This window comes from Schistocerca americana, chromosome X, assembly GCF_021461395.2.
Source record: "Schistocerca americana isolate TAMUIC-IGC-003095 chromosome X, iqSchAmer2.1, whole genome shotgun sequence".
Classification (NCBI taxonomy): domain Eukaryota; kingdom Metazoa; phylum Arthropoda; class Insecta; order Orthoptera; family Acrididae; genus Schistocerca; species Schistocerca americana.
Window position 1 is genome coordinate 132967756 of NC_060130.1, and position 13853 is coordinate 132981608.

The 13853-nt window shown below is 46.3% G+C and overlaps 1 protein-coding gene across 2 annotated transcripts in view; it reads left to right on the forward strand.

The window, feature by feature from the left end:
* LOC124556817 (transmembrane protein 183-like) overlaps window positions 1-13853 on the forward strand; it is a 269512-nt gene that overhangs the window by 51537 nt on the left and 204122 nt on the right. The window lies entirely within an intron of this gene.

A 13853-nucleotide genomic window follows, 5' to 3' on the forward strand; every position in this document is an offset into this window, starting at 1 on the left:
AGCCCTGCAGGACCCCATTTTCTTGGATATTGGTGGGGGGTGAGGAAGGGTGGGGAGGGACATGTGGAGCACAGAGTCGAACTCGAACGGTGCAGAGCGACAAAATGTTCTAAAAATAGGGAGAGGTCCTCGGAGGCCTCATTCATGTAATTTAACGAGGATGTGGTGGTGCCAAGTGGTGTCATAGGCTTTCGTCAGGTCAAAAAAGATGGCAATAAGGTGTTGACGGCAGGAAAAAGGCCATTTGGATGGAGGACTCCAGGTATACGAAGTTGTCAGTGGTGGAGCGACCTTGGTGAAAACCGTCATGGGGTGGAGCTCGAAGGCCCCGGGACTCGGAGAGCCAACACAGCCGCTGGCTCACCATACATTCGAGCAACTTGCACAGAACAATGGTGAGGCTAATAGGACGACAGCAGGTTCTTGTGAGGTTTTGGCACTGGAACGATGATACTTTTGTACCACTGTGACAGGAATTTGCCATTGCTACAGATGCGTCCAAAGATGGCAGGAGGTGGTGCTGGTAATCTACTGATAGATGTCTAATCATTTGGTGATGGATGCAGACTGGCCCAGGGGATATGTCAGGACAATTGGCAGGGGCACCAAGAAATTCTCCCTCACTGAATGGAACATTATACAGCTCAGGGTGCTGTGTATGGGTTGGTAATTCTCAGATGCGGAGGTTTGAGCTTAATACTCAGCTAAACACAGCAATTATGTCTGGAGCGGTATAGGTAGTTCTATTTGTGGAAATCCCGGGTATCACTTCAGGGGTCTGACATCCATAAAGGCCCTTAATCTTAGTCCAAACCTGGGAAGCAGAGATTTGTGTTCCAGTGCAGGAGACATACCGTTCCCAACGTTTCTGCTTCCTTCATTTGATTAGTTGATGGACCCAGGCACAGAGACATTTGAAGGCAATGAGGTGCTCAAGGGATGGGTGCCGATTGTGATGCTGCTGGGACCACCTACGGTCTCTAATGTCCGCAGCTATTTCCAGAGACCATCAGGCACTGTCTTCTGCCGGGGGCAGACCATCAGGCACTGTCTTCTGCCGGGGGCAACCTGAGGAGCAAGGGATTGCTGATGCAGCTGCAGAAACAATGGTAACCGTAATGATGTGGATCACCTAATCAGTGTTGCGTGCAACGGAGATCCAGTGGTTGTAGCAGAGGTGAAAGTGTCCCAGTGAGCCTTGATAAGAGCGCATGTGGGCAAGTGTCGAGTTGAGTGACGCCGGGGAAGTGATAGGAGGAGCGGAAATTGGTCACTACCACATAAGTCATCGTCAGCTCTCCAGTGGGTAGGCAGTAGAAGGCAAGGACTACAAACTGAGAAGTCAATGACTGAGTATCTGCCATGTGCTAGCCACACTGAAATGAGTGGGGGGCACCTGTATTTAGGAGGCAAAGGTCAAGTTGAGTGAGTATATTCTCAAAATCTTTAACACAGCCACTACTAGTAATAAAATGCATTAAATACTATCATCGTATTTTACCATTGTCACGAGATCTGTGTGTTTCTTGTTTTAATTGACACATATATTCATTGAAATATGCTTTAATATATATATGTAGCTAATTTAGGTAATGTAAGGAATAAGCAGTGGCAATAATTCTAAATCAAGTCAGAGGAAAGTGGGCTGCCATTGCACTCTCTTCCAAAAGCCCGCCTAACCTATTAGAGCAAAATCGTTTGATTTAGTACATAATTATAGACCTCAAAAAGAACTACAAAAGAAATTGCGAGAGAGTATGTTTCTTTTACTGTTGAGTCACAATAACTCTTCCCGTGCTTTGTAACTGCTGAAATGGATTACTGCAAAAGACAAACATCATCTCTGTAGGTCAACTGCAAAAGATAAACATATGTTCTTGTGGACTTTTATTTATATGGTTTTGAGTTCTACAGTCTTGTACTACGTAACTTGATGTAGCTCTTACGTATTACATAGTGTATATCAATAGTGTGCGCTTATTGGAAACATTTTTACTTAGTTTAGCTGATGAATTAAATGGGTGAACAGACTGTCATTAGAACATAGCTAAGAACTGTCATGATTAAACCAACTTTCAAATAAAAAAAAACTGCATTAAAGTCAGACCTTAATCACATTAAATATAAGATAATGTGTGTCATATAAATATAAGAATATATTAGGCATGTCGGGAAAGTATGTACAGGTTTGGGGGGAAAAACCCTCAAGAAATTTTTTTGTTTAAATCTAAACTTTATTTTTCCAAGAGAAAGCATTCCTTAAACTATTTTTCTACAGAGTTGCCACCATTGTTCAAACATTTGTCATAACAGGAAACTAACTTTCCACAGAATAATTCACGATCGGATTTCAGTATTGATTTTTCAGCCAATGTTATCATATGCATGATATGCGTTAAAATTAACTTCCAAAAAGAAATGTTTTTGAATATAAATTAAATTTGTTTTCCTCCAAATCTTCAGAAGGAACAATGTAATTGGATGATGACTGCATGCATCACATGTTTTTGGTGCCGCATGTATATTTGCTTTGAAACTTTGTATGACAAGTATCATCCATCTAATTGTTAGAAAGAAGTGGAGGACATGTAATGGAGTAAGTGAAACAGCCGTTGTAAAGCGAACAGGGGTAAAATTAAAATTCATTACTAATCCAAGTCATTTGAGAAATTTATTTGCCCATCTTGTTATTATTCCTCATGGATTTACTTACCTTATTAACCCATACTATTATTATCCATTTCAAATCAGAAAAAAATAAAAGTGAAAAAATGATTGCACTAGGAAAATGTGTACTTTCTGACCCCATATGTGATGATGAAAAATACTCAATTTTCAATTATCTATTAATTCCACCATTTCTCAGCAATTGTGCATCATTACATTTTGGAGTTTTCTCAAAAATGGGGGCTTGTTAAACCAAAATATCCACAAGTAACTCATTTTAGATTGTACACAAGTGATCTACTAAATATGAGGTGAATCGGTTGGCTGTGTCAGAGGACTTCATCTTGTTAGTAATAATGGAATTGAATTTTAATGTTTACCACTCCCATCTCACTGTAATTAGACAGCTGATGTCAACCTACCCTATTTTATGTATTGCATTATAAGAATAACAGTTAACCGATTACCATCCCACTATAGCAAAAAATTATCAATTATAAAAACTGAATTAATGTAAAAAATTGTTAAGTGGTGTTCGTACATTGGTATGATCTACCTACCACATATGGTGAATAGACATCAGTGAACACCAGATTCAAAGGAATAGCCATTAGAGTCCAACACTGTGCCATGACAACTGTTTGTACCATATATCTCTGCCATGTTATCTGGGCCAGTGCAAACATGGATAGTGGAGGCCTCCCCCAGGGGGGCTCACGGTTCTTTCGTGAGTTCGTGCGTGGTGCACATGAGGCCCCGAGCTATTGCAGCCCATTTTTTCCTCCCTGGCTGCATTTCTTTCACATTGCCCCTCCCTCTGTATCCTCGCTCCTTCCCCATTGCCCTCTCCTTCCCCTCTCGGTGTTCTGCTTTATATCGACCTGGCTACCCAACTGCTGCCCTGTATTGCCTGCAATTTTGTTCCTTCTGCTTGCTCTCTTTCATCCTTTTTGGTGTTTAGGTCCCTGCTTGTGGTTTGATCTCCACTTCTAAATTTTCTGTTTTTATTGTGAGCCAATCGGGGATGAACTCCCTCTTTAGCATCTGTGGCATAAATTCCTCTCCCACCATCCTTCCCTGCTGTAGCCCCTATCCACCCTCCTAGGTGACCAGCACATGTGGCCAGTCCGTGTGGTGGGGCTGTCATGTACCCATCTGGCTGAGCCTCCTGACAAAACAGTGATCACACTACTGATACCTGAGCTTTCCCCTCCCCATGTATGACAAAGAGTGGTTGCCATACCAGGCGGCCCTTGCTTTGGCAGTGTAGTGTCCAGGTTACCCAAAGGCAACATCCCCTCAGGGTCTTCAACTACATTTGGCTCACAGGTGCTCTCCCGCCCCAACGGTGAGACAGTGTAATTATACCTGTCCTTAAGCCTGGGAAGAGCCTAACGACTCTAAACAGCTACGGCCCGATTAGCGTGATGAACATAGTTTGTGAACTGTTCGAGAGGATGGTTAGCTTCATATTATGTTGTGTACTCAAATCTTGGGGCTTTTTGTCCCCATATCAGTGTGGCTTCCGGGAAGGACAATCTCCAACTGACCATTTACTCAGATTGGAAATAGCAATCCAACAGGCTTTTACTAACTGCCAGCACCTTGTCATGGTCTTCTTTGACCTACATAAGGCATACAATATGGCTTGGTACCATAACACTTTAGTTACCCTCCATGACTGGGGCTTCAGTGGTCCCATTCAGATTTTTATCTGTGGGTTTTTATCTCACCAGCTCTTCTGGGTTTGAGTTGCCACTTCACTTGGAGCCCCTTGGATTCAGTATAACAGTATCCCACAGTGTTCTGTGTTAAGAGTCACATTTTTCCTGATAGTCATCAATGGGCAACCTCTGATTGGCCTGTGGTTACCCCGGCGTCGTTTGTCGACAATTTTTGCAATTGGTGCAGCTCCCACACGGTACCATCTACTGAGCGCACCGGCTCCAAGGTGCCACCCTATGGGCCTCTGCATGGGCCATCTCCCATGGCTTCTAATTTTCTGCCTCCAAAATGTAGGTTATTCATTTTTATCATTGACTCACAGTACATCCTGATCCAGAACAGTATTTAGGCAACCAGCTCCTCGATGTTGTAGCACAGTCCTGTTTTTTGGGCCTTATTTTTCATTTTTCAGAAAAAGTTACATGGCTGCCCCATATTCACCACCTAAAGACTACATGCATGCGGAAACTTAATGCTCTCCACCTCCTGGCCCACAGATCTTGGGGATGCAGATCATGCCATTCCTCTCCATCTTTACCATGCTTTGGTCTTGTCCAGACTAGATTATGGTAGTCAGGTTTATGGCTCTGCGGCTCCTTCCACTCTGAAAATACTTGCCCCTGTTCACCACTGTGGGGTGTCTGCCATTGGTGCCTTTCACCCTAGTCCCGTTGAGAGACTCCTCACAGAAGCAGGGATTACGCCTCTACAAATACGACAAAGCCAACTCCTGGTTTCTTATGCAATCACCATTCGCGAATTCCTTGACCATACCGTGTACCCTGACCTCTTTGCAAATGAGGGATGTCTCCCTCCTGATAACAGCCCATGAGTGGGATTGCCAGTTGGAATCCGTCTCCTTCCCCCTGTCGGGATCTCCTTCTCCACACACTGGAATGCGCCCCGTGTATTTCCTCCCACACCCATCCTAAGATGGTGCCCAGACCACAGATTAGGACAGACCTATTCCCAGGTACTATGGTTTCTCGTCATCTTGCACATGCCATCCTTACAGAGTGCCATCATCTTTCTGCATTGATGGCTCTAAGATGATAGATAAGGCGGTGTACGCTTTCATGTCTGCTACTGGCTTAGAACACCATTTATTGCTGGGATCATGTAGTGTGTTCTCAGCAGACCTACCAGCCATCCATAGAGCCCTCCATTTTGTTTCCCAGGCCTCGCTCCAGATTGTTTTAAATTGTACCGACTCAGTGAGCTGCCCAAAGGCTGTCAACCAGTGCTACTCTCTTCACTCCTTGGTCTCTGTTATCCATGACCCTATCTCTGCTCTTGACCATGTCCCCTGCTTAGTTGTCTTTCTCTAGGTCCCAAGTCATGTGGGCATCCCAGGGAATGAACTGGCTGACTGTTTGGCCACAGAAGCATATACTTATACCTCACCCCTCTCCCATTCCCTTCCATGATTCCAGCTGTGGGTATGCGGATCTACATCAAATGTCTCTGTGCCCAAAAAGTGGAATGACATCTGGTGTGCTACTGCTCGCAGTAATAAACTCTGCACAATCAATGAGTCTACTGCAGTTTGGCACTCTTCTTCCGCTCCTCTCAGAAGGAGTCCACTGTCTTATGCCTTTTACACATTGGTCACACTGGACTCACTCATTATTTCCTCTTTCGTAATGAACCAACCCCACAATGTGGTCTCCCCATGCGGGTCTGGGGGTTATATTAGGCCCAAGGTCTTCCGGCCTGTCGTAAGAGGCGACTAAGAGGAGTTTCACACGTTTCAGCCTTTGTGATGGTCCCCTGTCGGGTTTGACCTCCGTCTTTCTAAATTGTCCTGAAGAGCAAGCCAATTAGGGAAAGGCGCCTTACATGGTGCATCGTGTCCATCATGCATTGAGATTTTTAGACCACTTTCTTGTCATTGCGTTGCATTCCCACTCGTCTCTTTGTTAAAGACACCATCCTGAGTGCGTTTTCCACCATGCTCTATGCAGTGTCACTTTTTGCGCCGACGATGACCATGGACTTCCGTTGGTTCCAGCCCCCTGACAACAGAGGGATTGCTCTGCTGATGCCTGCACCATTACCTCCCCACGTATGCCATAGAGTAGATGCCCATCTCCCTGGAGCATCGGGACTCTTGGCAATGGCCATCCTGCCAGGTGGCCCTTGCTGAGGCTGAGTGGTGCCCGTGGGCAGGGCCCCTGGTCAGAGTGGGCGGCATCAGGGTGGATGACACGCCGTGAATTGTAGTATGTCATCTCTTGCTGGTGGTCCACTGCAAACGGTCTCTAAGCAGGCAAAGTCTAACTTCAGTGCTAAAAAATATGACCCCACATCATTCCCCTCCCTGGCCACACCATGCCAGGCTAAGGATGGCAGTGAAGCTTATTCATCCCAGTACCTTGTATGTACGAGAGTTGATGGGGAATATTTCATGTCCATGAAGCCTCAGTTTTTTGTGGAGCACTTGCAGGACAAGTTTAGGGAGGTGGAGGGATTGTCTGTAATTCACTCTGGGTCAGTCTTGATAAAAACAGCGTCCACTGCCCAGTCACGGGCATTACTCACTCATGGCAAGCTGGGGGATGTTTCCGTTACCATCACGCTCCATAAGAGCTTAAATATGGTCCAGGGTATTATATTCCACATGGACCTTCTTTTGCAGTCTGACAATGAGCTGTGCACCAATTTAGAACATCGAGGTGTTCATTTTGTCCGACGCATCCATTGGGGTCCAAGGGATTATCAGGTTGCCACCGGTGCCTTCATCTTGGCCTTCGAGGGTGACACATTGCCCGAGAAGGTCAAGGTGATGGTCTACCACTGTGCTTAAAGTGCTGGAAGTTTGGCCATATGTCTTCCTGCTGTACTTACAGCGTCACATCCTAATATTCCATGTACCCTGCCTCCCATCTGTGTCAACTGCGGAGAGCATCATTCACATTGCTCACCAGACTGCTGGCTTTTACAGAAAGAGGAAAATCGTGGAATATAAGACCGTGGACCGACTGACCTACATTGAGGTTAAGAGGAAATTTTAGTGCCTACATCCTGTGCCTACGACCTCCTCTTATGCCGCCACTATGAGAACAGTTGTCGCCCCATCAGTTCTTCACATTTCTGTTGCCTCTCAGAACCAGAAGACTACACCTGCCCCCTTGATGGTGGGGGGCACTTCCCTCCCTGTTCCTCCCGCATCACCTATTTCGGGAGCAACACCCCCACCCAACCATCAGGGATATCAGTCCCCACTTCTGATTTGGAGAAGCATAAGTCTTCTTCAGATGTTCTCACTAGAAAGGGGTCCCTTGGGTCACTCCCTTCCCGGGTTTCTGCTAGTAGGAAAGATGACACCCGCCAGTGGCTGAAGACAACAAAAGCAGCTGATCGTAGGGCTTCACGCTCAACCTTAGTCCCGGAGACTGAATCAGTGAAGTCCTCCCAGCCAGGGAAACCGGGGAGCAGTGAGAGAAATCCAAAAACAAGGTCCCCAAGGCCAAGAGAATTGTGGCACCCTCACCACTGCTACCTACAAGCTCTGTGTCTGCAGGTGAGGTGGAGACTCTGGCGTCCGCTGATGACGTAGATCTGGTCAGACCCTCAGACACAATGGATATAGACTGCTCAGGCAAAACGTCGGTGGCAGCAGGTGATCCTGAGGCATAAACTTCCTCATTGAATGTTCCATGCCTTCCCAGTCTCACAATGACATCATTCTCCAGTGGAATTGCAGCAGTTTTTTCCTCCGCCTGGCTGAGCTATGGCAACTGTTAAACTTTACACTTGCTTTCTACATTGCCCTCCAGGAAACCTGGTTCCCAGCAATGCAGACCCCTGCCCTCCATGGCTATAAGGGATACTACAGGAACTGTAATGTCTGTAATCAAGTGTCAGATGGAGTTTGCATTTATGTCCTAAACTCAGTCTGTAGTAAAACTGTGCCCCTTCAAACCACTCTTGAAGCTGTGGCTGTCAGAATAAGGACAACCCAGGAAGTAACTGTCTGCAATGTACATCTTTCTCCAGATGGTGCAGTATTAACTGCACTGATTGATCAACTCCCTAAACCTTTCCTACTTTTGGGAGAGTAGAACGCCCATAACCCCTCGTGGGGTGGCACTGTGCTTACTGGCCAAGGCAGAGATGGCGAAACTTTACTGTATCAGTTCGACCTCTGCCTCTTATATACTGGGGCTGCCACACGTTTCACTGTGGCTCATGGTAGTTACTCGCCCATTGATTTATCAATTTGCAGCCCAGGACTTCTCCCACCTATCCATTGGAGAGCACATGATGACCTGTGTTGTAGTGACCACTTCCCCATCTTCCTGTCACTGACCCAGCATCAGGCCCACAGATGCCTGTCCAGATGGGCTTTAAACAAGGCGGACAGGAAAACTTCCACTTCTTCTGTCACCGTGGAATCTCCCCCACTTGGTAACACCGATGTGGTGGTTGAGCAGGTGACTGCAATAATTATTTCTGTGGCAGAGAACACACACCCTCGCTATTTAGGGTGCCCCCAGCGAAAGGTAGTCCCTTGGTGGTCGCCGGCAGTTGCTGAAGCCATTAAGGAGCATCGACGAGCTTTAAAGCGGTACAAGCGGCACCCTTCCCTGGAGCACCTCATAGCCTTTAAACTTCTCCATGCCCACATTCGCCAACCTATCAAACAATGGAAGCAGGAGTGTTGGGAGAGATACATCTCGACCATTGTGTACCATTTGTCACCTTCCCAAGTCTGGGCAAAGATCAAACATGTGTTCAAGTACCAGACCTCAACAGGTGTCCCTATGTTAACATAAATGGCCTGTTATCTACTGACATAAACGTGATTGACGAGCACTATGCTCTGCATCAGAGAATTACCCCCTCCCCAGCCTTTTGCACTATCAAACGGCGGCTGGAAGGGAATGTCCTCTCGTTCACTACAGGCCACAATCCTTGAACGCCCCATTTACAGAGTGGGAGCTCCTCAGTGGGAGCTCCACATTGCCCCAACACAGCTCCTGGGCCTGATCGGATCCACAGTCAGATGATTAAACATCTCTCATCTGAATACAAGCGACATCTCGTCGTATTTGACCGAATCTGGTGCGATGGCGTCTTTCCATCGCAATGGCAGGAGAGCATCATCATTCTGGTTCTCAAACCCGGTAAAAACCCACTTGATGTGGATAGCTATCACCCCATCAGCCCCACCAATGTTCTTTGTAAGCTGCGGGAAAGTATAGTGTGTCGGCGGTTGGGTTGGGTCCTGGAGTTGCGTGACCTGCTGGCTCCATGTCAGGGCGGCTTCCGCCGTGGCTGCTCTGCCACTGATAATCTTGTGTCCCTTGAGTCTGCCATCTGAACAGACTTTTCCAGATGCCAACACCTTGTTGCCATCTTTTTTGATTGACGAAAAGCGTATGACACCACCTGGTGACATCATACCCTTGCCACATTGTATTAGTAGGGTGTCCAAGGCCCAAGTAGGGTGTCCAAGGCCCACTCCTGATTTTTTTATCCAGAATTTCCTGTCACTTCGTACTTTCCATGTCCAAGTTGGTGCCTCCCATAGTCCCCCCCCCCCCCCACCCCCCACCCCCATATCCAGGAGAATGGGGTTCTGCAGGGCTCTGTATTGAGTGTCTTTGTATTTTTAGTGGCCATTGATGTTCTAGCAGCAGCTGTAGGGCCATCCGTCTCACCTTCTGTGTATGCGGACGACTGCTGCATTTCGTACTGCTCCACCAATATTGGTGTTGCTGAGCGGCACCAACAGAGAGTCATCCACAAGTCGCAGTCATGGGCTCTAGCCCACGGTTTCCAGTTTTCATCTGAAAATTCGTGTGTTGTGCACTTCTGTCGGCATTGTACCATTGATCTGGAACCAGAACTTTACCTTAATAGCAATCCACTCACTGTAGTGGAGACATATTGAGTCTTAGGGTTGGTTTTTGACACCCGATTGACTTGGCTTCCTCACCTTCGTCAGCTTAAGCGGAAGTGCTGGCAGCACCTCAACGCCCTCTGCTGCCTGAGCACACCAACTGGGGTGTAGATCGCTCTACACTGCTGCAGCTCTACAGGGCACTTGTTCAATTCTGCCTTGACTATGGGAGTCTGGTTTATGGTTAGGTGGCGCCCTCAGCGTTGGATTTACTCTACCCAGTGCACCACTGTGGCATTTGCGTAGTGACAGGAGCTTTTAGGATAAGTCCAGTGATCAGCATCCTGTCGGAGGCTGGAGTCCCTGCATTCAGGTTAGGCTTACACAACTGCTGGACAGTCACATTGCACACGTTGACTAGTCCTAGTTGAACTAGTCCTCAGTTTCTTTTTTGAAAGTGGTTTTTATTTTCAGATATAAGGTATTGCTTCACTCTTGGAGCAGGGGCAGGGTGTGGTTGTGGTTTGGGCCTCTCTTCGTGTTTTTTCAGTCTGGGACCGATGACAATTCCCCCTTGCGAAGCTTGCTCTTTTATCACTTTTTACCGGTTTTTAGATTTGGGCTACCCTTTTATACCTTCTACTGTGTGTTTTAACATCCTCATTTTATAGTTTAATTCCTCTCCACTTTTAGCGGACCCTCTCTCTTCTGTGTGTAACTTCAGACTTAAGACTGATGACCTCACCATTTAGTCCCATAACCCCTTCAATCAATCATGGATGGTAGAGGAAAACTCGTTTACTAAGCCAGTCAGTAATGATCCAGGTCACAGCTGATCAACGTCTACAGAGCAGCAATTTAAGTGTTCATCTTTTTCTCTGTTTCCCACATAGTATATTTATTAAATTTTGTGCTTGTTTAGAGACGCTTGCATTTTTGTAATTGTAAATTCATTCGGAGTGTACCACAACAGTTGCTCACTGAACAGGCAGCTTCATAGCTCATTAACGCATTAGTGTCCATTGGTGACACATCAGGAGGGTAGCAAGTTGCATATCTAGGTGTGTCTGCTTTTATAATTGATTTCTTCAGTTAGTCTTGCTGGGATAGCTACGTTGTGAGCATGCTGTGGGTGGATGCAGGAGGTGCTGGCTACAGTTTGTGAACAGCTGAATGTGCTTCTAGGTATGGTCAGTTACCTTCAGGCTGCTGCCTCGGGGTGCAGCAGTGGCAGAGAATCTGGCGCTTTATGTGACACCTGAGGTGTCACTTGTTTTGCCCACAGGCTCTGCTTCCAAGGCACCCCCTAGTGCACCTGACATGACATGGTGGATCCACCCTCACAGCAGGGTGAGTGGTGGGTGGTAATGTGTTCATGTCACTCAATGGGGAGGGCCAATGTGGAGACTGGTCACCTGGCCTTGCCCATTCACGCTGTGAGTGGACAGCTGCCCACTCATTCAGCAGGGTCTGAGCAGGCACACGGTGGGAGTATTTACTAGTTACTGGGAGCTCCAATGTGAGGTGTGTAATGGAGCCCCTTAGGCAGATAGCAGTCAGGGCTGGAAAGGAAGCCAATGTGCCCTTGATATGCCTGGCATGGGGCCTCATCCGAGATTGGGAGGTGACCATGCCTGTAGCTAACGAGTGTGCAGGGTGAGTTTTCTGCATGTTGTGGCTCATATGAGCACCAATGACTCCCGTCCAAGATGTGGAGGTGACCATGCCTGTAGCTATCGAGCGAGTTGTCTTAATGTTGTGGCTCATATTAGCACTGACAACTCCTGTGGCATGGGTTCTGAGGCGGTCTTCAGTTCATGCAGGTGGCTGGCAGGGGTGGTGAAGACTGCTGGCCTCATGTGTGGTGTGAAAGCAGAGCTCTCAATTTGCAGCATCATTTCCAGAGTTGATTGGGGTCCTTTGGTTTGGAGCAGAATGGAGGGTCTCAACCAAAGGCTTGGTTGACTTTATTATGGTCTTGGCTGCAGATTTTTAGACCTCCGTTATTGTGTGGGGATTTGTAGGACTCCGTTTGATAGGTCACTGGTGCACTACACAAAGGAAGCAGCACCTCAGGAGCAGAGTACTTCCGGAGTGCACAAGAGGTTTTTTTTTTAGTCTAGGCAGTAGCTTGAGGTGCTCCGATGAACACTCACCAGTTGATATGCAGCGAGAGAAGTCAAACAGCATTCAAAATAAAGACACTTTGACTGTCAAAATTTTATCAGTATACTGTTGGAGTATTTGTAATAAAGTCCCCAACCTTACTACCCTCCAGGAAAGTTCCCATGCTCAGATTATTCTTGGGACCAAGAGCTGGCTGAAACCTGAAGTGGAAAGCTCAGAGATATTTAGCAAGTCATGGAATGTGTATTGGAATGACAAATTAGAGGCAATAGGAGGGGGAGTGTTCATTGCAGTTGACAAAAATATTGTCTCTATTTAGGTCGTTAAGTTGAGCATGACAGTGAAGTCATCTGGTCACGTATAACAGGTGTAGGTGAAACCAAGTTAGTTGCTGGATGTTTTTACCAGCCACCCAATTCTGCTGTGACAGTTCTAGAGTCATTCAAAGAAAGTCTACAGTCAATAGTGTGTAAATACCCAGATCGTGCAATACTGGTTGGAGGAGACTTCAACCTGCCGAGTATAGACTGGGATGTCTATGGATTCATTGATGATGGGAGGGGGGGGGGGGGGGGTGGAGGGTGTACAGACAGACAGTTGTACAATATACTTTTGGATGCATTTTCTGAAAATTGTGTTGAGCAGCTAGCTTGGCAGCACACATGAATGGAAATATCTTGGACCTCGTAGCTACAAATAGGCTGGACCTTATTGACAGTGTCAGTATAGATATGGGAATTAGCTGTCATGACATCATATAGCAACTATAATTATGGAAGTTAATTATGGAAATTACTAAATCAGTCAAGAAGGCTAGATAGAGCTAGACAGAGCAGATAAGCAGGTATTAACATCTCAGTTAGACAGTGAATTGACATCACTTACTTCCAGTAAGATGGATGTAGAGGAAGTATGGGGAAAGTTTAAGCAGGTTGTAAATTGTGGTCTTGAGAGTTATGTACCTAAGTGGATAAAGAGTGGAAAAGACCCACCATGGTTTAATAACAAAATTTGGTGGATGCTGAGGAAGCAGAGGCCGTTGCACTTTCGGTTCAAAAGGGAACAAACAAATGCGACAAGCGAAGATTAGTAGAGACTCTTGCATCTGCGAAAAGAACTTTGCGCGAAGCATACAACTACTACTACCACCATCACACCTTAGTAAAAGATCTGGCAGAGGACCCAAGAAAATTCTGGTCATATGTAAAATCGCTAAGTGTGTCTAAGGCTTTCATTCAGTCACTTGTTGACCAGTCTAGTGTGTCAGTTGAATATAGCAAAATGAAAGCTGATTTTTTTAAATTTCACATTAAAGAAATCATTCACACAGGAGAATCGTGCAAACATACTGACATTTTACCACCAGACTGTCTCCCATATGGACAACATAGTAATAAGCATCCCTGATACAGAGAAACAACTGCAAGATTTGAAAGTAAATAAATCACCAGGTCCATGTGGAATCCCAGTTCAGTTTTTCAAAGAG